Source organism: Polistes fuscatus, unplaced genomic scaffold (genome assembly GCF_010416935.1).
Source record: "Polistes fuscatus isolate 324 unplaced genomic scaffold, CU_Pfus_HIC Scaffold2, whole genome shotgun sequence".
In the NCBI taxonomy this organism is placed as follows: Eukaryota; Metazoa; Arthropoda; class Insecta; order Hymenoptera; family Vespidae; genus Polistes; species Polistes fuscatus.
Genome location: NW_025113096.1, coordinates 2,853,912 through 2,878,774, shown reverse-complemented (window position 1 = coordinate 2,878,774; position 24,863 = coordinate 2,853,912). Strand labels below are relative to the sequence as shown.

Here is a 24,863-nt window from a genome sequence, read left to right as displayed (position 1 = left end):
ACAGACGCCAGGGATTCTCGCGCATCGATGAATACGAAAGGAAAGTCGAATGGACCCAAGATTTGGCATAAGAGGGAAAGAGAGAATCAACGAACGTTTATGTGTATGTGCGAGTAAGAGAGAGAGAGAGAAATACTTTAACGATCGGTCTCAAGCTCGTCGGCGTCGAATGGCAAGGCGAGGCACATTATCATCGTAATAGTATGAATTTGTATATCGTTTCGATACGATCATTTCATTATTACTTTCTCTCTCTCTCTCTCTCTCTTTCTTTTTCTTTTCTTTTTATATCTCGTTTTTTTTTACGAAACGAAAACGGGGTGATAAATACGCTTATAAGATTGAATCCTCCTTAAGACTTTTTAATAGATCACGGAGGTTGTTTATTCTGTAATAATAATACTTGTGTATCGTTTGTAAATATTTCTCTTGCTTCGTTACTTTTAAATTAACCGAGAATTATTTTCAGAAAATTTCTACGGAATAAGTACTTTAGACGTTCTTCAAAGAAAATTAATATTTAATTCATGAAAGATATTATTACGTTTGTCGATGATAAAATGAAATATTCCTTATAAGTATTAAATTTATATATATAAGAAGTAGTGCTTACGATACATCGAAGCGTACACTTCTTTATCTAGTACAAATAAAATTTGTATTTAATCCGATTAGGGAAAAAGAAGAAAGAAAGAGAGAGATAGAGAAAGAGAGAGAGAAAGAGAGAAAGATAGAATGAATGAAATAAAAGTATATTCTCGGGCAGCTAGGTCTTTCGATAGAAGAAGGTTACTTTTAGGTGTGGAATTTATACGGATTGTTATCTTTTGATATTGAACGAATAAAAACGATAGAAAGTTTTCTGAAAGACGCTCAAAGGATGCTTTTCGAGATTTTATTTGAGCAGCTGTTCGAAATAAAGAAAAGAACGATTAATATCTTCCTACTTCTCAAAATCTTCCTCTCTTTTCATTTCTATTTATTGCCCCTCTTATATTCTTTCTACGGTACTACTAACAGTTAAAAAATAATCTCTTTCTCGAAAGTTTCTTATTGTTTAAACTTGAAAGATTAAAAATTATTTAAAAATATATTCTACCGGTATTAGACAAATATATTTATAATCGATATATCAAGAGAATGAAAATTTCAATGAACAGTACTATAAGTGGTAGATAATAATACATATAGTTAGAGAAAATGGATAGAGACTAGTAAAAGAGAGAGAGAGAGAAAGAGAGAGAGAGAGAAACCGAAGAGATGAAGTTTCGTCTAGGGATCTTGACTGAAATATTAGCCGAAACATCTCGCGATCCTAATGGCCAATCCCACGTATACATATTTCTCTGTCTCTGTCTGTCTGTCTGTCTCTCTCTCTCCTTCTATCTATCTTTCACAAATTCAAATGCCAAGCCATTCCATAGTCAAGAATTAAATCTCAAGGCTGCTCAAACTCCGTGCAAATTGAGCGTCGATCGCCTCTGGCTGAGATGAATAATTTGCATCTGATCCGTTGGAGGAACCGATCCTAATTCGTGCGGTTTCATCTCGAACCTCGAGATTTCATTCGGTTCTCTGTACCCTGGCGAGTTGCAAAGTGCCGACGATCCGTGAAACGAAGCGAATCGAATAGAAAGTGTGCGTCTGTGTGTGTGTGAAACAGAGAGAGAGAGAGAGAGAGAAAGATATATATATAGAAAGAAAGAAAGAAAGAAAAAAAATGAATCGAAAGGGTTCCTTCAACGAGAAGAAAAAGACGCCATCGAGGTTTCCAACGTTCCTATCGTTTAGTCCGCAAAAATGGTCATAGTATTCGTCGAGTCATGAATATCGATCGACTGTACAGTTACAAAACTATGTATATATATACCTTAGCAACCCTTTTTTCCGGAATATCGTCGAGAAGAATCGGAACTGGACGCGTAGGGACTACGTAAAGAGTACACCAGGTAGTAGAGTATCAACTTTCCGAGACACGAGCACCTAACAATTTGTATTTGAAAACGAATCTTGACATATAAGTCGGTAACACGATTCCCTATCCTGTTTTTATTATCTCGATCTCGATTTCGTTCGATGGATTTTCGTAGGAACAGAGAGAGAGAGAGAGAGAGAGAGAAAATAATAAAAGAGAAAAAGATAATACCCATAGATACGTAACTCATGTTAATCAGTCTTATACGACGAAACTTTACGATCGTGAAACGTTTATTATACAAGCTATTCTTTAACGTACTCTGGTAGATCCCGTAGATTTTTTCCAGTTTACCCGTAACACGTTAGCCGTTTGTTCGTTGTTGGCGATCGATGTTTCGGAATCCATGGGGTCAATATTTTCTCGCTGTAAGGTCGGATCTTTGCTATTTCTTTCTTTTTTTCTCTCTCTCTCACTCTCGAGAGAGAAGGAAACGAAGAGGAAAAAAAAAGGAACGGTAAGTTCGTTTGTAGGGTGTTCGCGTATCTAAAGGGAAGAGGAGGGAGGGTTACGGTGGGAGGGAAAAGGGAAGAGCAATGCCGTAAATCCAGCAGGAGCAAACGACTTTCGCCTCGTAAAAGCGAAGGAATCCGCGGGACTCGAGTTCCTCTCGGATCGCTTTACCCAACACTATTTCTCTCTCTCCCTCTCTCTCTCTCTCTCTCTTTCTTCCTTGCACTCTTTCAGTTTAGTCGGGAAAGCCTCTCTTGTAGTGAAGTCCATCGACGAGACGATTCCTCTCTCTCTCTCTCTCTCTTTCTGTGTCTACAACGTTCGTCCCTACGAAAGGAGAACATAAATTTGGTGAGTTTATATCACGAAGCCGCGAATTCTCCCATAACGTTCGCCATCCTAGTGAACGCTCCTACGCCTAATTTCTTTCACCCTTTCTCACACATAGGAGAAGAAGAAGAAGAAGAAGAAGAAGGATAAGGAAGAGGAATAGTAATAGTAATAGTAATAGTTGTGTGGATTTGTGTGTGTGTGCGCGTGTGTATGTGTTGGTTATCGACATGGAGACTCTATACTTATATGTTGTGTGTTGTACGTGTAGTAATGGCGAATCTACTATCCGGTTTTCTTTAGCTATCGCAAACGATCGTGTGCCGACATAACTATAAGCTGAAACAAAACTTTCTCCTTCTTTCTCTCTCTCTCTATCTCTCTCACCCTCTTAGTCTTTTTCTTTATATTTTTCTCTCGGTTTCAAATATTTCTATCTTCTTTCACATTTGAAACGAGCTAGAAATAAAAAATCTGCATTCCGCGTGGTCCAAGTGAGTATTATTGCGTACTGGGTTTGTTTGGTGTTACGTAGGCGTGGCAGATTTTCGAAGGAATTATCCCAGTAGGAAGTGTGGATCGACGTTATTGGTTGTTGTTCTGTCACGAGGAACAATATGTTCGCCAGTGTTCAAGAGAGTTACGTTCGTAGGAGAAAGCTAGCTAGAAGAAGCTTGGTTGTTGATGTGTCGGGGAGAAGAAGGAGTAGTAGAAGAAGAAGAAGAAGAAGAAGAATAGAAGGAGGAGCTTACAATGCATCGTCTATGTAATTTTTTGTTTTAATCTTTTTACGAATAAGAGTCAGACGGAAGTCGTGTATTTTAACGTTACTTTGGTTGGCTGGCGCTTATGTTACACCTCGTTATTATTATTATTATTATTATTGTTATTATTATTATTATTATTATCGTCATCTAATCGGTAAAGTAGGTAATACCACCAAGTAAACTTTGATGTCTGCGTTCTACTATATCCTTGTACCACTGATTAAAGTCCATGGAGTTATATTCGAGTGGGATAAAAGGGAGGAGTAGTCGATAGGTAGTAGTAGCTGGTTGTTGGTTGCGTTACTGTTGGTTGCCGTTGTTGGTTGTCCATAATCCGCTAATCGTTCAATGATCTCTTTCGAGTAACGCCTTGTAAGGGTTTCTGCTCAATGTTCTCGTGACTTTGTACTTTTCCTTCGAAAGATTTTTTGTTCTCTTTCTTTTTCTTTTTTTTCACCTTTCCTCGCTTTCTTACGTTCGTAGAAGTTAAGTATAAATTTTACTTTGGGTGTTATATTGTCAGAACGCGATTGCTCTTGGCCACGTTCTCCTTGGGTCTCGTATCGGTTAAGCCGGTGCCTGGAACAAATGGGATAGCCCGGGAAACAGCATAAAGGAGGGACCACACGTCATAAGATTTCCGTCGGTGAAACAAACAACCTTAGCTCGGCTAGCTTCGTGTTAAGGCACGAAGCAACCTTAAGCTTTAGTCTCCTAATAATCGTTCCCTCTTTACCTCTCTCTCTCTCTCTCTCTCTCTCTCTCTCTATCTGTAGAAACGTGCGGACACGACATAACGTTAATAGAATTGTGAAGCAACCTTTGTCTTACGAAAGAGGAAAGAGAAGAAGAAGAAGAAGAAGAGAGGGAGAGGGAGTATGAGAGAAGGAAGTCCCAGGGTGTGTCCTGGGAAGACTTGGGAATAATGGGCAATGACGGGTTAGAGAGGAGGATGTGTTACGTTTTCTGTGTCATACGTATGTGGGTAACTTCGATACGTTAACTCGATAATCGTCTAATGACCGTTTCTACCCACGCAAATGTCGACCGTAAATATAACCATGATATTCGAGATAATCGAGACCCCGGTACTTTTCGCGTAATTAGCTCTGCTTCTTTTTATCGGGTGCGCCAGAGAGAGAAAGAAAGAAAAGAAAAGAAAAGAAAAGGAAAGAAAAGAAGGAAGGGATTGTTACCGGAAAGGAAAGATTTATTTTCTATGTCATAAGTACGGTAGATTCTTGATATATATGTGAGAACATTCATTTTCTCATCATTGTATAAAACGATGACGATGATAATATGTTCTTTGAAAAATTTTTATTCCAGAAAAAGAAAAAGAAAAATAAAAAAGAAAGACATTCTTTCCTTTCTCATCATACGAATAATTAAAATCTTTCTACGAACAAAATTGTTCATCTATGTCGGTTTGCTTTTTACTAAATAACTATTTGGTTTGCTTTTATTAACCACCGCAGCATTATGATCTCCTGAATAAATATAAATAAACTACTCTCTTGAAAATTTTTCTTCACGGAGATATTAATTTCTAAAGTAAATGGTAAAAGTTTTTCATGAATTTGTATTATCATTTTTCTCGGTATGAAAAGGAGAGAGAGAGAGAGAGGAAAAAAAGAAAATAAGAAGAGAAGAGTTTCATTGAGAAAATAACGTTTCATTCTACTTCGATTTTTCTTCCCATCGTTTTTCCATTCGATTCGCGAGGTATCCCATTGTATGCGAGCTTTCGACTGATTAAAAGTGACGTGAAGGGATACTAGAAATTTGAAAAATCCTTCAGCTCTTACCTGATGTAAAAAGCGTTTTATTATAAACGACAATGCATAAGTATGGAAAAGGTAACTGGAAAGAGATAGACGAATAAAAAAAAGAAAATAAAAAAGAAAAGGGGGAAAGAGAAAAAAAAGAGAAAGGAAAATATAGGTATAGAAATTTGAAAGTTCTTTCAACTTTCGTCGAGAGTCCTGCATCTGTTGCTTCTTGGGGGTATTAATCATCGGATAATCCTTTTGATGTTGAGCCCCCGTTTCGTTGTAATTCGTGAACGAAGGTCGTTTTGCTCCCTTCTTTTCCATGGCTCACGAGTCGACCGAGAGATTATCGTCATGCGTGGATACGTTTCTCTCTTCTGACTCTCTTCTACCTCTACCACCCTTCTGAAAATCAAAGAAATTACTTTCGAAGCTCCCTTCGAGCGAGAAACAATCAGGGGATTAACGCGTACGAGCGTCGTTTACGGTTTATGGCTGCGGTGATCATAACTGGCCATATAAAAGGATTATTTAATTCCACGCACATGTTACTGAGCTATATTAACCTGGATTTTCACAATTCTATCAACCTTCCAGGTCTTGAAATCAAATTACATCTTTGTTAATCTTGTTTAATGGAAATACTTTGGCTATAGAGATATAGAGAGAGAGAGAAATATTTCGGAGCAGTTGAACTGCCGATTAAATTCATCGATTTAGTAACAGCATACGCTTCTTGCAGCTTTGTTAAAACAATAAGCGAAACAGCATATTCGGTCTTAAGTGTCGTCTTAATCAGCGAATCCGCGTCATGAGCAAGCGTCTGAAGGTGCTATTTGTTCACCGAATAGGGAAGCTGAGGAAACGAGAGAGAGAGAGAGAGGGAAACTCGCACGCAGCGCTATGTGTATCTCAGGTGTCTGACAGAATTCCTCGAGTAAATATAGGAACTTGGTTGACTGTATGCGACACTAACGAGCCGCCAAACTTTGTCGTCTGCTCTTCGCAAGGTACGTCAAACTGATCGTGTAGAGTTCTACAAGACAGACAGAGAGAGTGTGTGAGAGAGAGAGAGAGAGAGAGAAGGAAGAGCAAAACGTATTTTTGGTGAAAAGTCTACATCCTTCATTCTTTTTCTTATCACGATCGTTAAAACTCTCAAAGGGTGATACCATTTGTCTTTCGAAATCACGTGCAAAGAAGAATTGGATTGTAACGTTCTCGAAGAAAGTCGGACTCACGTCGTTGACCCATTGGCACCACAATTAGGAACCAATTAACAAGCACCTGTGCGGACTTACCGATCGTCCTCTAATTACTCGCCACCGTTGTGTTTCGTACGAAGGGAGTTACTTGCTTCTCGGTTGAAGTCACGCCGGTAATTACGCTGCTAGCTAGCTAGCTAGCAAGCAAGCAAGCAAGCAAGCTACCTACGTACCTACCTACCTACCTACCTACTACGATAAGGTGTACCTTCGAATAGTCGTGTGTTAGAAAGCAGCGAGTATAATTCAAAACGCTTCCTCGTACTACGTAACTCCGTTTACCTTGCTTACCCATGACACTGCTCTAATCAAAGCACCGTTCTCTCGATATAATAGACTTTAACGAGGTAGAACGTATATAGGTATAATTAAGGTTAAAGTTTGTTTGTCATCAGATAGTTTTATACGACAATGATAATCATTTTTATCGTTCGACATTAGACGTTTTTATTTGAATGAGCAAACGTTAAAAGAATAAAAAGAGAATTGAACCATTTAGTAAGAAAACTTTGATCATTGTAACAAATACGACGTCGTCGACAACGACAACGTCAACGACGATGACAACGACGATGAGGTGGAGAATAAAAAGACAAGGAAAACTCTCGTAGCTCGGAACGGTCCTCTTTTCCGCGATCACCTTCTTACGGAAGGTGCGGGATTTTCACGAGAGTACCACCCTTACCATCAACCGGGGCGCGGCGTCCGGTTGGTCTACCCCTAGGAATTATTTAATTTTCATCCGACTTCTCGACTCCGGCTAGTAGTAGTACGGTGGAACTTTTCGTCGGAATCGTTAGCATGACTCGTAGACGGGATTCTCTCTGGATTCTCTGGAAAACTGAATAAAACTCGTGTCGTTTTGTGGCGCGAGAGAGAAAGAAGAAAAAAAGGGAATAGAGAAAGATAATAACAGAAAGAAAGAGAAAACGAAAGATAGACCGAGGTAGAAAGAGAGTAGAACGAGGGTGACTTTTGTCGAGCTTGGAAAGAGGGAGAGAGGGAGAGAGGTAGGTTTGGAACGAAGTGGAGAAGAAGAAGAAGGAGGAGGAGGAGGAGGAGGAGAAGGAAGAGAGAACACCTTTATAATGCGTCTACGGATAGGAAAAATGTGCTTCTGGGGGGATACTTCCAGGAAGAGTAAAAGGGGGTTTGGAAGTCGCTCCACCACGACGACGACGACGACGGCGACGACGACGAGTTGATAATTGGACGCCTCGTTACTCCGAGTTATTTTATGTCTTTTTCTCTTCTTCTCCTTCTCGTCTCTCCATTTCTTTCCTTTTTTTCCGCTTTTCTCTCACTTTACGTTTTACCTCTTACGAATCGTAGCTTCGCAACGTTGAACTTCAGTGTACCTATTTAAATCTTACCTGCATGACCATCTATAAAACATTGTACTTCTTTCCTCTTATCTTAGCTATCTTAAGTAGTTCAATTCTTTAACAGGGAAATACATTTTTTATGTTTATAATCTCTTTTTTTTTGTTTTATTATATATATACCTATAGAAAAGTTCAAAGTATAGTTCTACGACGAAACGTATAAAGAAGAAGCATGGCAAATTTATGTTTATGGTCTTTTTTTTTTTTGTCAGTATCCATTGATATTTATCGTCAGGTATATATACGCGTAATGAGGAAGTCAAAAGGTGATGCGCGTAACTTGCGTTGTTGTAAGATCGAGCATGATCGAGCTGTCTTTCTCGTTTTCTCGTTCTCTCTTGGGAGCCATATTTTCGTGGCAGCTCTTTTACCTTTCGTAAAATCCGTTCTCTGAATAGGTAGAACACCGAATAGAGAGTGAGAGAGAAAGAGAGAGGAGTTAGGTATATACCTAACGTCTACTCGTATAAAATCGATGCCGCGACAGCGACGCCCTTCGTCTTGGTAATAACTCGAAAGGGAAGAGGAAAACGAACAACGTCCTTCTTCGATCCCTTGGAGCGAACACTGACAACCTGTCGAGTATCACCGATCCCAAAGCCCATTATCCTTGGACAGTCCAGCCACAAGGAGTATTCTCTTGTTGCTAGCAGCTATCGATCGATATTTTCCACTAACGATTCCTCCTTTTCTTTCGTCCATCTTATCCTCCCCCCCCTACCCCACCTCACCTCTTCACCGTCGTCATCGTCTGTACTTGGAACGATCCCTTTAACTTACTTGCCCTTAGTCTTCTTAGTTAGCTAGCCACAAAGTTCCATCCTTACTTTGATACTTAGTCAGTTATTCCAACCGATCGGATTCTCAGTTTCACTTGGAAACGTTTACTCAAACTCATCCCCCCTGATATACCTACATTGATATGACCGGACGGACGTATTTCGGATGCTCTTTACTGTCATTATCGTTTAAACGACGTAGCATTTCCCGTTGAGAGAAACCTACAATGATAGCAGTAATAACAAGTAGCTGAGAGAGAGCTTATACCAAATCTGTACGTTCATCGTTGGTGGCAGGACAAGGAAATTTGACATCCTGTTCGCGGAATGGAGCAATGTCAGGCTTTCCGGTTGGGAAAGAGAAATGTCTAGCTGTTTCTCCTAGATATAAACGCTCGCGCATACACAACGTGGCCGGAAGTGTGAGAGAGAGAGAGAGAGAGAGAAAACATTCGTGCTATCGTCAGCTTCACCGATTCCAGAGCAACCTCTTCGTCCTGCCACGTGTGACATGGTCCACGTTTATATACGCAAAGTTGTAGAAGTTGGAGAAGTTGTTGGCTGCTTTTGCTGTTACTATTGCTATGAAGGTGGGGGTGTTATAGAGGTGGGCGATTTGCGACGTTGCTCGAAACTCACGGGCGTCTCGCCATGTACGGCGTGATCGTTGGACGACGACGACAACAACAACGACGACGACGTGGATGAGGATGAGGATGTGGACGAGGACCAACAGGACGAGGACGAACGGAGGATGATGAGAGGAGGACGACGCGATGTCGTCGCATCCTCTCTCGTTGTACGCGTCCGGGCTATGAAATATCACAGGGTCAGGTCAGCTACGTGTCACCGCGAGAAGACTTGGACGCTTCTTAACAAGGAGAACTCGAGAGCCGCCCCTTGAATTCAAAGAGACGATTTCTCCACCCACTACTTCAACTCGTCTTCCTCTATTTTCACAATGATGACGGGTACGCATGATACTGGATCGTTACAGAAACAACAAATCTAAGAGAGAATGGGAATTAAGAAGACGTTAAGATTTCTAATTGAGAAACTTGTTCGAATATTTTTATTATCTATATATCTCTCTATCTATCTAGTCGTGTCTTCTCTTTAATCAACGTGCCATCTATTTATCTCATCTTTAAACGAATAACTATTCACGTTATCTGATCTCATTCTTGCTTGCTGTCATCAATTTTTCTTTCTTTTTTTTTTTTCTGAAAATATTCGAAATACATTCGTAAGAAGTTTTCTCTTTTATATCAGTCGATCTCGAAAAGTCTACGGTATTTCTTCTCGAAGAAATCGATATACCCTAGGAAATGATTAGGTACAGCTAGGCGCCCGCCCGTCCCCCCCCCCTACTCCTCCTCGTGTACCCCAGAGTACCGGATACTCGTACGACATTCCGGATCGTTAGGCACACTACGGAAGGTCGCGGGGACTCGATTCTTCCCACTCTAAAAATCTCGTTAGGTTCTCCATTGTGGGGCTCGACTTCTCGTCCTTTTCCTCCTCCTCCTCCCCCTCCTCTTCCTACTCTTTCCATCCTTTTTCCTTCTCTTCTTTCCTTTCTGCATCTTCTCTCTGTGTGTGCCTACCACCAACCCCTCTCATGACTCGAGGCGTTTAAAAGTTTCTATCTCGACGGATTCACGATGACATAGATGAAATAGAATCGTAATTATGCTTTTGATATTCATACTACTCGTCACTCTAATGAATTCAAATTAATGTTACTACGTGCATGAATTATTAATTAACGCGTTTTAGAAACGATTAACTTTCTCTCTCTCTCTCTCTCTCTCTCTCTCTATGTGTGCGTTCACAGCTCATATGATTTTCTGCTTAGTCGTTTACAATCTAACCACTACAATCTAATATGTATACATATATATATAGTAAACAAGGTGCATTCGCATTGTGTACTATTCTCACCTTTGTTGACCAACCAAATGAAACTTTCGAGATACCATAAACGCTTTTGGGCTCTCGGTATCGATTACCTCGACGACTTCTGACGATTCTGACGGTGATTTCATACCCCCAAAAGGCTTCGTGCTTGCTCGCCGGTAAACATTCGTAGATATCGATATACGGTAGCCGGTTTTCAATGATCAAAGCACAATACTCTTCGGCCTTTTGGCATGAAAACTATGTTACCTGGGCGACGCGTCGGTTGTAAGATCGAATCTCTGAACAATTTCCGATACAATCAAGTGGCCCACGAAATAGCAAAAACGAAATCTCGAATAAAGAGAGAATAACTCGGTCTCGATGACTATAGGTATACGTAATTTTGCTCGTTGAGAAAAATCGTTTCTTTCAGAGTCTCTTTCTATTTTTTCTTTTTTTTTTCCTATTTTTTTTTTCTTTTTTACGAAAAAGAGAGAAGGAGAATCTCGACTGCTACTACTAGCGGATAGACTTCAATTACGATAGCCTTGTTGTCGATTAAAAGTGGTAATAGTAGGCATTGTTCGTATTTTTTTGTCGAGGAGAAATTACTTCGTGGGTTGCGCGAGTGGAACAAAAGTGCTTTTTGAGAGAGAACCACGAACGAACGACGATGACGATTGCAACGACGTTGGATTGAAATTCTGCTACTCATATTTTTCCCCGTGATGGAAGGAAATTACGAATCCCATATTTGACTTTAAACTTCGGAAAAATCAGAATATTAACGAAAAGTATCGGTTTCAAAGTAGTTTACTTATTTCTCTCTCTCTCTCTCTTATTTTTTTGTTCTTATATTATAAACGATTTAATGTTGAATACAATTGCATCGATATTTACATGTTACATTTATAATTCAAGAAATGAAAATTGGTTGACTTTATGATGAATATTGCTTGTGAATCGTATTTCTCAAATGGCCTCTAACGAAGAGAGAAAGGAAAAAAGAAAGAAATAGTGAGAACGAGACCACCGCGACCGAGGCCTGAAAGATGAGAAGTCCAGAAGATGAAGTAGGGATGAAGTACCTTTGATCTTTTTTCTTTTATTTTCTGGTCGGGAAAGTTGGTGGAAATAATGACACTGCCATTTAAAAAGAGACCTCTTCTCTTTACCTAGTTTTTTTTTTCCTTTCCCTTTTGTTTTATTTTTTCTTCTTCTCCTTCTCCTTCTTCTTCTTCTTCTTTCATCTTTCATCTTTCATCTCGTTCGAATGTGCACGGGTCATTATGATTTGAATTTTATATAAATTTCTCTCTCTCTCTCTCTTTCTTTTTCGTTTCGTTATTTCTCTCTTTGACGACGTTGTAACAGGAGACTCTGGTGAACGTAACCGTCCCGTGTAACGACATAGTATCGAGACATCGAAGCGAGTCGCCATCGTGATGTCGTAAGATGCGAAAAGTACGAGCTGTCTTTATGGAATGTGAAATACGAAGGGAAGTCGTACGCTTTGAATAAATAGCCGAATACCTGCTGACTGATAACGTTTCGATAAATTAATGAATATTGCGTTAAAGAATTTCAAAAGAAAAAAATCAAATATGACGATAATGCGAGATGTGCCAGGAATCGATGTAATTTTTATTAGTTTCTGAGAAAGACAGAAAGAGAGAGAGAGAAATAGAAGGGTAGAAAGAAAAAAAAGGACAGACAGACAGACGTGTAATTTCCGAGAAATCGATATCGAAGTGAGCGGGTTATTATTCCCGCGGAATTGCTGCGGATACAGGAAGATAATTGGATACAAGACGGAGGCATACGCGCAGACCAGCAGTTTCTTCGACTATATCGCTACAAGCGGCGGGTTAGAGGGTGGGGGGATTCGGGGGGAGACCTCCTCGGCATCTATCGACATCTCCTGCAAGATGAAGAGGAGAGTAAGATGAAGAGAGAGAGAAAGAACGTGCATTCACGATTAAAGGTTCGCCGCGTGTTGTTTGTGCGTTTGCACGTTTGGCAAATCGTTCGTTGCATAAGACGACGACGATGACGACGACGACGAGAGGCAAATCAGATATTTATTGTTCGATCGGTAAGTTGGTATGCTGTAATTGAAATAATGATTTACAAGCATCATCCTCATCGTGATATTATATATCCTATTTCTCCAGTGATGATTACATTTCATCTTTCACTATATTCCTTCCTTTCTTTCTTTCTAATACAAACTCTTCTTCTCATATGTACGTTTTTTATTTCTTGTAAAAGATAACAAGGAGAATGATGGTTGATAATACTCACGCAATCAGAAAAAATAGAAAGGAGACAAATGACTTGAGAAATATCGGGTAAACGTTACCCGATTGGATTGTCGTTGAATCGGTGATATTATAGAGAACTAGTTGGTGGTGGTGGTGGTGTGGGATGTGGCTCGTGCCTCCATTAAACATGAACGTGTGGACGTTTATCGGCCCGAACGACGATTTATTATCAACGCTCTCTCGACAATATGTTTTTCTTTCACGCTCGATGGAACGACGTTAAGCATTTTCAATCGATCCTTACTTTCTATACTTCCTTCTTCTTCTTCTTCTTCTTCTTATCTATATACCTTTACCACTGTTGCGATGCTGCGTGGACCATCTTATTCGTTGTTCGTTAAGAGCAGCACTTCGTCGAGCCGTATCCGTCGCATCGAATTCGCTGTCGTCGTTAATCCTCGTCCCGCGATATTTATCCCAGCGAGTAATGCAAATACGTGATTTGAGCTCGAGCTGAACGACGAACGACGTCACCAGACGCACCTACCTACTTTTTTTTTCTTCTTTTTCTTCTTCTTCTTCTTCTTCTTCTTCTTCTTTTTAAAACGTTTTTAGTATATCGATTCGACACGGTCCAAGCAAGGGGTCTTCTCACGATCGATTCGACAAGCAGACAGACGAATTTCACCTTCCTTTCGATCGAGAGTCCTCAATGTTCCAACGGGAAACGAAATTTTCTTCGATTGACAGTCGACGATAGATTTACCACCAACTACCCCCATCCCGCCCCCAGCCCTTCCTTCTTTCCCGAGAGATGTCGTAATCAATTTCGATTGACGACTTTGGGTTGACGAATTCATCTTTATCATGCCAACGTTCGCTGAACTTTCGATATAAGACAAATTCATTATCGATTCGTTCGTTACGAAATAAATTATTAATAATATATCACATTTGACGATATATTATTTGAATAATTACGTAAAACAATTAAAACGATATTTTCGAGATTTTAGTTAATGAGTTAGAATTTGGAGTACTCAGAAAGATTCGAAATAGTTGACGAGTTAAGAGTGTGAGAGAGTTAACGGTAGAAAATGACTGAAGGTTAAACCGGTAGTAAGATAGACCTTGTTACGAAGATTCATCGTATTTGAAAATTTTTTTAACCTTCTTCGATTACCAAGCAGCAACCGTCTTCTTCGCGCAATTTCCTCTCGCGCCTCGGTCACGAGATCGCATTTCATGGCAAATAATAAGGAAGCGAAGATCGCCATTGCTCTCTTACTCTATCTTTCTCTCCTTCTCTACTCCCTTTTTCTCTTTTTTTCTTTTCTTCTATCGACTTTTTCGCCTGCTTTCGTTAAGGATCACGGGGGACCGCATAAATGTAAATCGCAGAGGTTCGATAACGACATCGTTCTACTTTTCTTTATTTTCCCTCGCAAACACGATCTTTGCCCGTTAATCCTTCCTTCCACCTCTCCTTTTTCTCAACCCCCCTCTTTATTCAAGATTTTACTTCCATCGTTACAGTACGACTATACCCGATAGATTTTATTTCGCGTGGAGTAGTGGCATTGATCGTAAGACCTCGACGTAATACGGTACAGTGGTGGTGTTGGAAAGAGAAAATGAGAAGAAAAGAAGGAAAGAAAGGAAGAAAAGGATAGAGAGAAAGAAAAAGATAGAGAGAAAGAGAGAGAGAGAGAAAGAGAAAAGTAAGAGAAGCGAAAAGCACGAAACTCGCATTTCCCTAAGTATAACGTATGCTCTTAATCCGTGAATTTATGCGAGCGGAATTAACGCACGCTCGGCTCGGCTCGGCTCAATTCGCTTGCACGGGGTTGTGTGGTATATGAACGTCGGCGACTCACCTTAAAGCACACTTACATTACATACACACAAGTAGGTTTCTGCGTTTTGTAAAATGTTCCTCGTCGTCGTCGTCGTCGTCGTCGTCGTCGTCGTAGTAGTCATCGTAGTAGTCGTCCCAACGCACGTTCAGAAGAGAGGTAGAGAAAATTCTCAAGAGTGTACGGCCATGTAACCAACGTTCCTCCTCTCTTTTTGCGTGTACGTTAACCCTTACTCGCGAATCACGTTCTTTCTTTTTCACGATATTTTCCCTCTTTCGTCTTTCCGCAGGACTTATACTCGAGCGTATAAAACGGAAAAACGCATGAACGCATTCAAGAATCCGTCATCTTGCCGCATTGCGTGACGAGTTTCTCTCTACTCTTCTCGAGAAAGAAAGTTGAAAAGGGTGGTTGCGTAGAAGGGCTCGCATCGACAAGAGTTTCTCTCTTTCTCTTTTTATTTCTTTATTTCTTTCTTTCTTTATTTCTTTCTTTTTATTTTTCTCAAAGAATCTCATAAAAAGTAGGGACCTTTCCGCGACAGAAGCTTACTTATTCGTACGAAATTTCGTAAAAGGACCTCTCTCTCCTGTTATCAACGATCCCCTTCCTCTTTTTCTCTCTCTCTCTCTCTCTCTTCGTCTGCCACGGTTATCCTTTCTCCCCCTTAGGACACGACAAATCGTTTTTCTATTCTCGTCTTTTCTTTTTTCTCCAATTCCATCTTTCTCTTACTTCTTTTTATCTATCATTTTGTTTTTGTTCTTTTTTATTATGTTTTTTATTTTTTTCGATCGCGAGAGACCTGGAAATATATACGTTAGATTTACGTTCGTTATCCTTCGGGCGACTGCGAAAGAGCGGCGTCTCTTTGATCGTATGATTATTACGTGGGAGTCGAAGAATGTCGAAACGAACGAGAGAAGAGAAGAGGGAGGAACGCGATCGATTATTATTTTCGATAATGAATCCCCGTTTATTTTCATTTTAACGTAACACGTATTTATAAGATCAATTGGTATCGTTTAAAAAAAGTAAAGAAAAGAAAAAAAGAAAAGAAAAGAAAAGAAAAGAGAGCGTTAGAGAGATACTGCTAGTTAAATTCAACTGATTAAATGAAATAGTTACTCCAGATAGATAGATAGATAGGTATTTATCGTAAAAAGATAGAGAGAAAGAGAGAGAGAGAGAAAAAATTCTTCTTGATAAATGAGAATACGTTGCTGCCGTCAATGCTATCGGTACGGTTGTGTTCTCGATAAAGCTACGGGCTAAGAGAGATCGTTTTAAATCTGATTCCTACCATAATCGATCTTTTCCATTGGAATAAATATTTAACTGTAAGGTCGCCATAGTCCATGGATTCTTTAAAATTCTTTCAACGATAATTGCACAATACTGCTTATATCTATACACATATTTTTCTATATATACATATATACATAGAAATGGGTATACAATACTGATTGGTTTATGTACATACGCATGACAGGACATACCTTCTAATGATCACATATTTGTGCGAATATCTGCGCATATTCGCATGGCTCTTGCGATAGCAGTTGAGAGTAGGTACAAGTAAATAGGTACGAGCAAAAGCCAATATTACGTAGATACTACGTGTGCAAGATCTCGTAGACGTTTCGAGGTTCCTCGGGTCTTCTCGAGGACTCCTGAAGTACGTTCGAACGAGAGGTTAAATGGTAGGTGGAGACAACGTGACAGGAATTCCTCGGGAAACCGGTCGCTCGCACGACTATCGAATTAGTGTCGGAAATTGATGAAGTCTCGATAGTCGAGACGATTTACGTGTAACACTAGCCCTACTAGATGAATTCGATACGCTGCGATCCAATTCGATCTGTTTTCATTCGATTAATACACCGGACAAATGGACGGATGACCTAGCTGATTCTTCTTCTTTCTTTCTTTTCTATTCCTGACTCGTCTTTTTTTCTTTCTTTTCCTAGATCCATGCTTAGAGAAATAGAAAAAGAGCTCGTTCTCGATTCGTTAATCACTAATTAAGTTAGTTTCGCGCGAGAATCGAACTTCGACCTCTCTCTTTTTAACATTTTATCTTCTTTTATTTTTACTTTCTCGTACTATTAAGTTTTCTAGGAATGAAACGAAGAACATCTCTCGTATACACATATTGGCACATATATATGTAGTTGCATACAATTTCGAATACGTTGAAGTTAGTTTTTACGTTTTTTGTAAAATTGGATCGGTAGATCGTGTGCTACTATGAAATTTGCTTAGCTTCTCAAATAATTGAATACGACTCAACGGATTTTTCGACCGATTTTATTATACGGTTAACTGTAGAGTATTGTACTCGAGAGTGTAGGTAACATGTACACGTTTATTGAAGAAAACGATAGAGAGAAATGTTTCGAAAGGATAGTTATGAATAGTAATAGTCGTTTCATATGCATATGGTTCTCGACGAGCTTTGGGGTTACTATTACATAGTTCTCCCTCGAGTAGTACTCGTTAATTCTAAGATTGTTATGAACTTGGTATATCTGTAAATATAGATAGTTCACTTTTCTCGTTGATTCTACTGCACTCTCGTGGTTCTATTTTCAACGAAAAACTAAACGTTAGAGATATATTTTAAATTCACATTATAGAAAATTCGCTTTGAGTTAAAGAAGCTATAAGACTTTGTTTCAAATTTATCGAAAAATGATCGATTTCATCTAACAAGGGATTATAATAAAAGTCACAAATCGAAGGAAAATAAAAAGAAAAGAATTTCGTCTACCCCTGTGAAAAGGATTCTTAGTTGACGTGTAAGAAAAGTTACGTCTACCTTTTCCCGTCGCCCCTGCGGTTTCCAATCACGCGAATTTACATTTTTAATTTCCGTCCTAGGCCGTCGATCGTACGATCTGCCTTTCCCCCCCGATCCCTTCATTGTCCTTGCCGATTTAATTAACTCCGTTTTCTCGCTTCTTATATCGTTCTTCCTATATATATATATATCTTTCTCTATCTTTCTCCCTCTCAACTTTTTCATCAGTTTTCTTCTGGGTGTATACCACCTCCTAGTCTCGACTTTCTTTAGGCAATCGACAATTTTTCAATTAGCCGAGCGTAAACGAAGTAAATTAATTGTTACGCCGTCTGCAACGTTCTTCTTTCTTCCTTCCGCTTTTCTCCGTACTTTCTCTCTCTCTCTCTCTCTCTTTTTCTTACTTTTTATTCAACTTTCTTTACTTCTCATCCCGCTCTCCTACTCTTTTCCTCTTACCTTCATCACAAGCATCGTATCGAAAAGCCAGTCTTGGTGAAGGAACAGTTACGCCGTTTTGGATCGTTAATTTTTGTTCCTTTCTTGCTTGAGATACTTCATTAAAAGTACCGACTTGCGTTAAAATAGTAGTTGTGTGGGATTTAAATATATATATAGAGACGAAGAAATTTCGCGAGCCGTGAATTTGAATGAAAAGCAAGGAAAGAGAAGTGAAAATCTTTTTTTTCTCTTCCTCTCTCTCTTTCTCTTTCTTTCTTTCTTTTCCTCATCCGAGAACGGTAACTCGTTTCGTTAAAACCACGATATCGTTCGGCTACCGAACAGATCTTTCGATAAAACTACAATTCTATCGGAAAGTGTATTTGGTTTATCCGTTTTCCCTATTCCTATATTTCTCTTTTTTTTCTTCTTATTATTATTTTTATTATTATTTTCTTTTTCTTTATTTCTTTCTTTTTTTCTTTTTATTTTCCCGATTAATCACAATATATTTTTATCTATTGGAATAAAATAACGATAGAATTCTGGTCAACGACCTCAGATTACATTGACGCTCAAGTGCAATGATTATTTTCTATTAATGCTTGTTGATCATGGTATTAATTAATGAATACGGTCTCGTCGATCGCTTCAATTGATATCATCGATAATCATCGATAAAATAATTGAATACGAATCGTTATGGCACTTATCGGGAAACGAGGATTTTCTCTACTAATATCTCTTCTCCTGCAATAAACAAAATATTATCAACGATATCACTAATTATTTGTTAATCGGTACTTAAGACAGATACAGTAAAACCTCTTTTTGTGCGGTCCTTTTTTATACGATTTTATTTTTGTGCGATTTGTTTTGTGCTATTTTATTTTTGTGCGATTTATTTTTATGCGGTATCTAAATCTCAGCAGCGTTGCTACCAGTTTTATGTTTCTTTCAATGTACATATACATGTGTGGACGAACTCTGATTACATGGTCTCCTTGACGACGATGTATCCGAACTTCGCGACGCTGTTCATCTGATTTAAACAATCTCCTAACAATTATTTAATTTGATTGAAAGCATTTTCACATCTATATTTCGCAAATAATTGATGTATTTTCTAAGTGCGACTTTTTTATGCGGTCCCTGTCCGCTGTATAAAAAAAAATTAGGTAGTATATCGTACAAAGTTGTTTATAATATGTAAGTATTTATAAAATTACCGAATATTTTTTTGTACGATTTCTTTTATGCGGTCCCTATCCACCGCACAAAAAGAGGTTTTACTGTATATATATTTATCTCTTTTTTTTCTTTTTAAAGTCTGTGGAGAAAATATCTCTCGAATTGCTTATCAACTATTTTTTGTCTTCTTATGTTTTTCTATTCGTTGCCCTCCGTAATGTTTACGTTTAGTTTTTAATCGTATAACTAATTTCTCCTACATTTAGTCTGTTCTTATCAGTCAAACTGTGACAATGACGCAACAGTAGAAGTTGAGTATTATAGACAAGTATTTCAAAATCATCGCCATCTAGACGGATGGTCCTGATATAGAGGGGACTGGACAGAGATTAATTGAATAAGATTATTTTTATGATTATTATAAATCTGATGGTAACTAAAAATTTTAAAAATTACAAATTTTCATATACATGTTATATACTTTTACTATTATTTTATATTTCAGTATATATAGAGAAAGAGAAAGAGAGAATGAGTGAGAATGAGTGATAATGAGTAAGAGGAGAAACGGAAGATATATCACTCGTGAGTAGCTAACTTTCTTCCTTCTCGTGGAATGGTTAGACGTATGAGAAAAGTCTGTTTTAACGAGCTAGGCACGTATCAAATGTAATTTTTTTTTCCCTCTTTTTTTCTTCTCCATCTCTCCCTATCAAAATATGACAGTCGATCAGTTTTGCGTTAAGATTTCGTTGGTGGTAGAAAAAAAATTGATAGAGTGTCGTGGAAGTAGCGAGAATGAAAGTAACAGATATGTATGTATATATATACATATATATATGCACATATGTATATTGTATATATATAAATATACACACACACACATTTACACATTTACTTTTCTCTTCTCTGGACCACAAGAGAGTAAGAACGGGCGCGGCTGTGGACACGAGCGGGCGGAATGAGAAAGAACTAATGGCACCAGGTGCGCGGACTCGATGGAATATAAATAAATACGGTCCGATAGGCCGATCGATCAAACCATCGAACGCAGTATCGCGTATACGTTTCGACGACACGCATCGCTGATCCCATTTGTGGGGCTCTTATGCGTGGCCCTTTCAAAGTATGCGTGTACGTTCGTATGTGTATGCGTTTATACGAGCATACGTTCGTACGTATGTTCATACATATGATCGAGCAAGCCTCTAGCTTAACTTCGTAAAGTACTGGTCGAAATTTCCTCGCGATGCAAGGGACATAAACGAATGTGCGACTCGTTAATAATACAGTAACTGAAATCGAATTCTCTCTCTCTTTCTCTCTCTCTCTCTCATTATTTTTCTTAGAGTTTTTTTTCACGTAAACCGAAAGGGAAAGAAATGAAAATATTCTTGGCCGACCTCGTAACAATTTTTATCGTGTAATCCGACGGTTATAAAATTTCTATTTCCGTTAGAGTAAGTTATTATCGAAGTATAAACTAAGAACGATAAATTTATTTCAATTTATTTTCTGTATATAAGATTATAAGATTTATATTAATATATATTTTTGCTTATTTAATTATTAAATAATAATAGTAAAAATGTGAATTAAACGAGAGGAGAAATCCAGGAGAGATAAAAATGAAATATAATCTAACTTTTGTAATTGGTTCGAACGAGTTGAGATTGAAACGTTAATAAACGTTGACGAGCGTGTTCATCGAATTAAAGAGACAGGATAAATTTAACTCGTTCGAACGTAGGTCTTAACGGAGTGCGGCAAGTTAGAGAAAGGAAAGAAAGAAAGAAAGAAAGAATAAAGGAAGAGAAAAAGACAAAGAGAGAGAGAGAGAGAGAGAAAAGAAAGAAAGAAAGTAAGAAAGAGATAGAGAGAGGGTGAGGAAGTAAGGAAGAAAGAGGAAGGATCGGAACACGTTCGGTGATCCTGCAAATAGAATAATTTTCGTGAGTCATGCATCGAGACGAGGACGGAATCGTTTATCAATAAGAACGAAATCATTTTTCTTCGATTCCCCGATCCGTTGTCCGCCGATCCGGCTCACCCGGTCGGACGAGTCACGACGAGGGTGTAACGCGAGACTCTCGCGTTAAAACTCGATTCCAGTTCACACACTCATATACACGTACACTAATCACATGTACTCCTCGTATACATAGAAATATCTAACAACGTATATTAAGCATACTACTACCAACGACGTATTGTGCACACCTTTCCTGATCAAGCTTGTTAGAGTTTGCTCGCGCACCCGCGCCCTGCAAGCGGTAGAAGCAACCAACCAAACAACCAACCAACCAACCAACCAGTCTCCTCCTACACGTATGATCGAATCGCGTCACAATCGAAGCAGATCCCTTACGGCACCGTATGACGAGCTCGAAGGGAGTTAAAAAAAGAGCACGCACGCACGTGGTACGTAAATACGAACGATTAGCGTGTCATCCATCATTCGGAGTGACGTTTTGTTACCGAACAGTCCTATGGTCATCGTTGATTCCTCCTCCTCGTCCACATCACGTCGTTGTCCTCCATCCCCTCTTTCTCCTCAACTTTCCTTTACCGACCGATCTCTCACTCTTTTTCTCATTTTGGCATCCGTAACATGGTTCTACTTATTTTCTGTTTTTTCTTTTTTCTTTAAAGCGTCATTCGAGAACGCTAACCGAATGTTTTTAAACGGATATGTTTTTAGGAAAACATTTTCTTTTCAATATTCTCCCACGATCTTTTTCCTTAATCTTTTTCTCAAACGAAAATTGGAAAATTACATTTTCAGAAACGATCCCGGTCTCTCTCTCTCTCTCTTTCTCTCTTTCTCTTTTATTTTTTCTTTCCGTTCATTTTCAACGAAGATAAATCGATTCTATTCCCTTTCCGTTAGTAATAACTGTCTCGTTATTTTTTTTTGTCCTTTCTCTCTCTCTCTCTCTCAGTCTTTTTTTCCTTTTTTTTTTTTTTTGAATCGAAAGGGACAATGCCGCCGTGGGTACTCATAGTAAATTAAATTTCGTCGTCGAACGAAATCGACTCGCGAACGAGGATCGATGATCCAATCTGATAGTCGCGATGAAAGAGGAGTAAAAGTGGGTGGAAGAGAGACCCTCGCAATCTGGGGGTTCTTTGAATTTCGATGTAAGCCAAACGATGTTATTCAACAAAGATCACTTTTCCTCCTTTCACCTCTCTCTCTCTCTCTCTCTCTCTCTCTCTTTCTTTCTCTCTGTTTGTCTTCTTTTTCCTTTTTTTTAGATCGTTGATGTTGAACTCCGGTTATTTCAAAAGGAACAAATTCGCTTGAAAAAAAAAACTGCACGTTTTATGTATATATATATATATATAGGTTTATATCATTATCGTCTATTTTGCAAAACGCTAAAAATTGAAACGTAATCCATGTAATTATCGAATTCAATACGGATTCGTTGCTATTAACTAGAGAAAACAACTTCGACGAATTTTTCTTCAATCGTTTCTTTGTAATCGTTTTTTTCATTCAGACATGTATACTAATTATATATATGAAAAAGCGGAGATGAAATTTAGCATTGTTTTGTAATCTTTCAATGTGATCATTGAAAAGAACGATTAAATGTTATATTTTTCTTTTTATTTAAATTTAAATTATCAATTGAACAGAGTTTTTCTACAAGTATAAAAATATATGAAGTAAAGTTTTAAAGAAAACCTCGCGAGACATCGAACAATCAAGTATCTACTACGTTTTCCCCCACACCAATTTTTAAAGGAGACACGCTTCGACCCAGTAGCAGGTTTGCCAAAAAGGAACACTTCGTCGATTTGGCAAAGAGCATTATTTCCGTCAAGTGCATTATTTCGAGGAGAGGCTCGCTTCCGTCGTCGTTTTCCAAGTTTACTCGTTTTCCACGATCCCTCATTCCCTTTCCATTCTTCCTCGAAATATTCTCGATAATTCATCTTATCATCTGGGTAGCTGGTTCGATAGGGACCGTGGGGGGTTGGGGGAGGGGAGTCATCCAAGTAGGAAGAACGAAACTTCCATTAGGTCCTATAATTTTGTCTCATTAGCGTGGAAAAAGCCATATCATTCGGAGATATTAAAATAGTATTGTCACCACTCATTAGTTTCGTCAACCCCTTGTTATTTTCATCAGGATGTAGATAGAAATAAATCCACCATTATAGAATAGAACTATCTTTCTGTTCAGCGAATAAATTACCGTATGTAAACGTATCTATTTATATCTTCTCATAGTTTGCAATCATATTTTTTAGTTTGTTACAGATGATGTTAATAGATGTACGTCTATCTTTGTTACGAGTTTTTATATAGGTACATATACGTCAGAGAATAACTAGTGTTAAATGATGTACAATTCGATAATTTGGATATTAGTATCAAAAGATAGATAAACCGATTTTTACGTTCATTACAGATATTAAGATAATAATTGTAACTATTGACAGAATATCTACTATAGAATCTATATATTTTTTTCGTTGTTTCTCGTAGTTCGAACGAGATTTTCTATTTTGGCCAACAATATATCACGGATATACGTCTATTTTCATTATCGAAACGGAGCTATTGTTGTCTAACTAACCTCTGCTAGAAATTCTCCCTATTTTTTTCTCTCTATCTCTATCTCTCTTCCTATTTTATATATATAAATTAACAATTCTAAATATAAATATAAAATTAGTAATCATATATATATATATGATTATTATAAAAAGAATATTATATTTCAATATTATATTATTTTTTATTCTATGTTATATTACATTCGTTCTTGTCTAAATATATATATATATATTATTATAATATTATATTCTACATCTGGACGTAAAAAACTGAACTTTATTTTAAATAGTCTTATTTTGTATTTTTCATTGTCTCACCAGATTACCAATTTGAGACGACATTCTAGCCTTCTCCTATCGTCCATTGAGATTTTTTTTTTTCTCGTTTTATTTTTTGTACCTCGAGGGCAATAAAAGTCTTCGCGAATCATGCTACACGCCATCCGACGACCACCGAGCAACACCCAAGCGATTTTCCGTTTCGTTCGTTCGAATAACCCTCGTCTCCCTTTCGTTTCCATCGAGCCGCTATTCAGGACAATTAGCACCTGCCCTGCGGCGTTAACATATACAATACTCTCACTCTCTCTCTCTCTCTCTTTTTCTCTTTCTCTTTCTTTTTCTTTTTTTTTCAGCAGGAAGTATTAGCTACGAGGGTTTGCCCGTATCTATCAGATTGTGGTACTTTCCTACCTTCGTTTGCGCGTTGGATCTCGCTTCTGGCTTAATTTTCTTTATCCTGCACCCTTTGTAGGAATGCTTTAACATATTTCGCGTAGCTTATCGTCGTCCCTTTTTTAAACGATTGTACTCTGCCTTTAATAACTCATCCCTTTACCGTTTTACCGATTATCATTAACAGGAATAACTTAGCACGCAACAAAAAGAAGTATTTTTCATTAAATTCTCACTTTATATATATATATCAATATATTTAAAGTAAGAATTATAATAATATATGTATTCTTTTTTTTCGACTTATTTTTACATGTGGAACCAACACCTCGCTTAATTATACCACCTATTCGGTTACACTCTCTATATATGTTATGGTCAATGTATTAATACGGGTATTGTATTAGTAATTGAAATGCGGATTGATTTG

General features: G+C 38.2%; 1 protein-coding gene across 2 annotated transcripts in view; it reads left to right on the top strand.

Annotated features, from left to right (window-relative positions):
- LOC122516675 (protein slit) overlaps positions 1 to 24,863 on the top strand; it is a 328,162-nt gene that overhangs the window by 45,019 nt on the left and 258,280 nt on the right. The gene's annotated exons all lie outside the window — the stretch shown is intronic.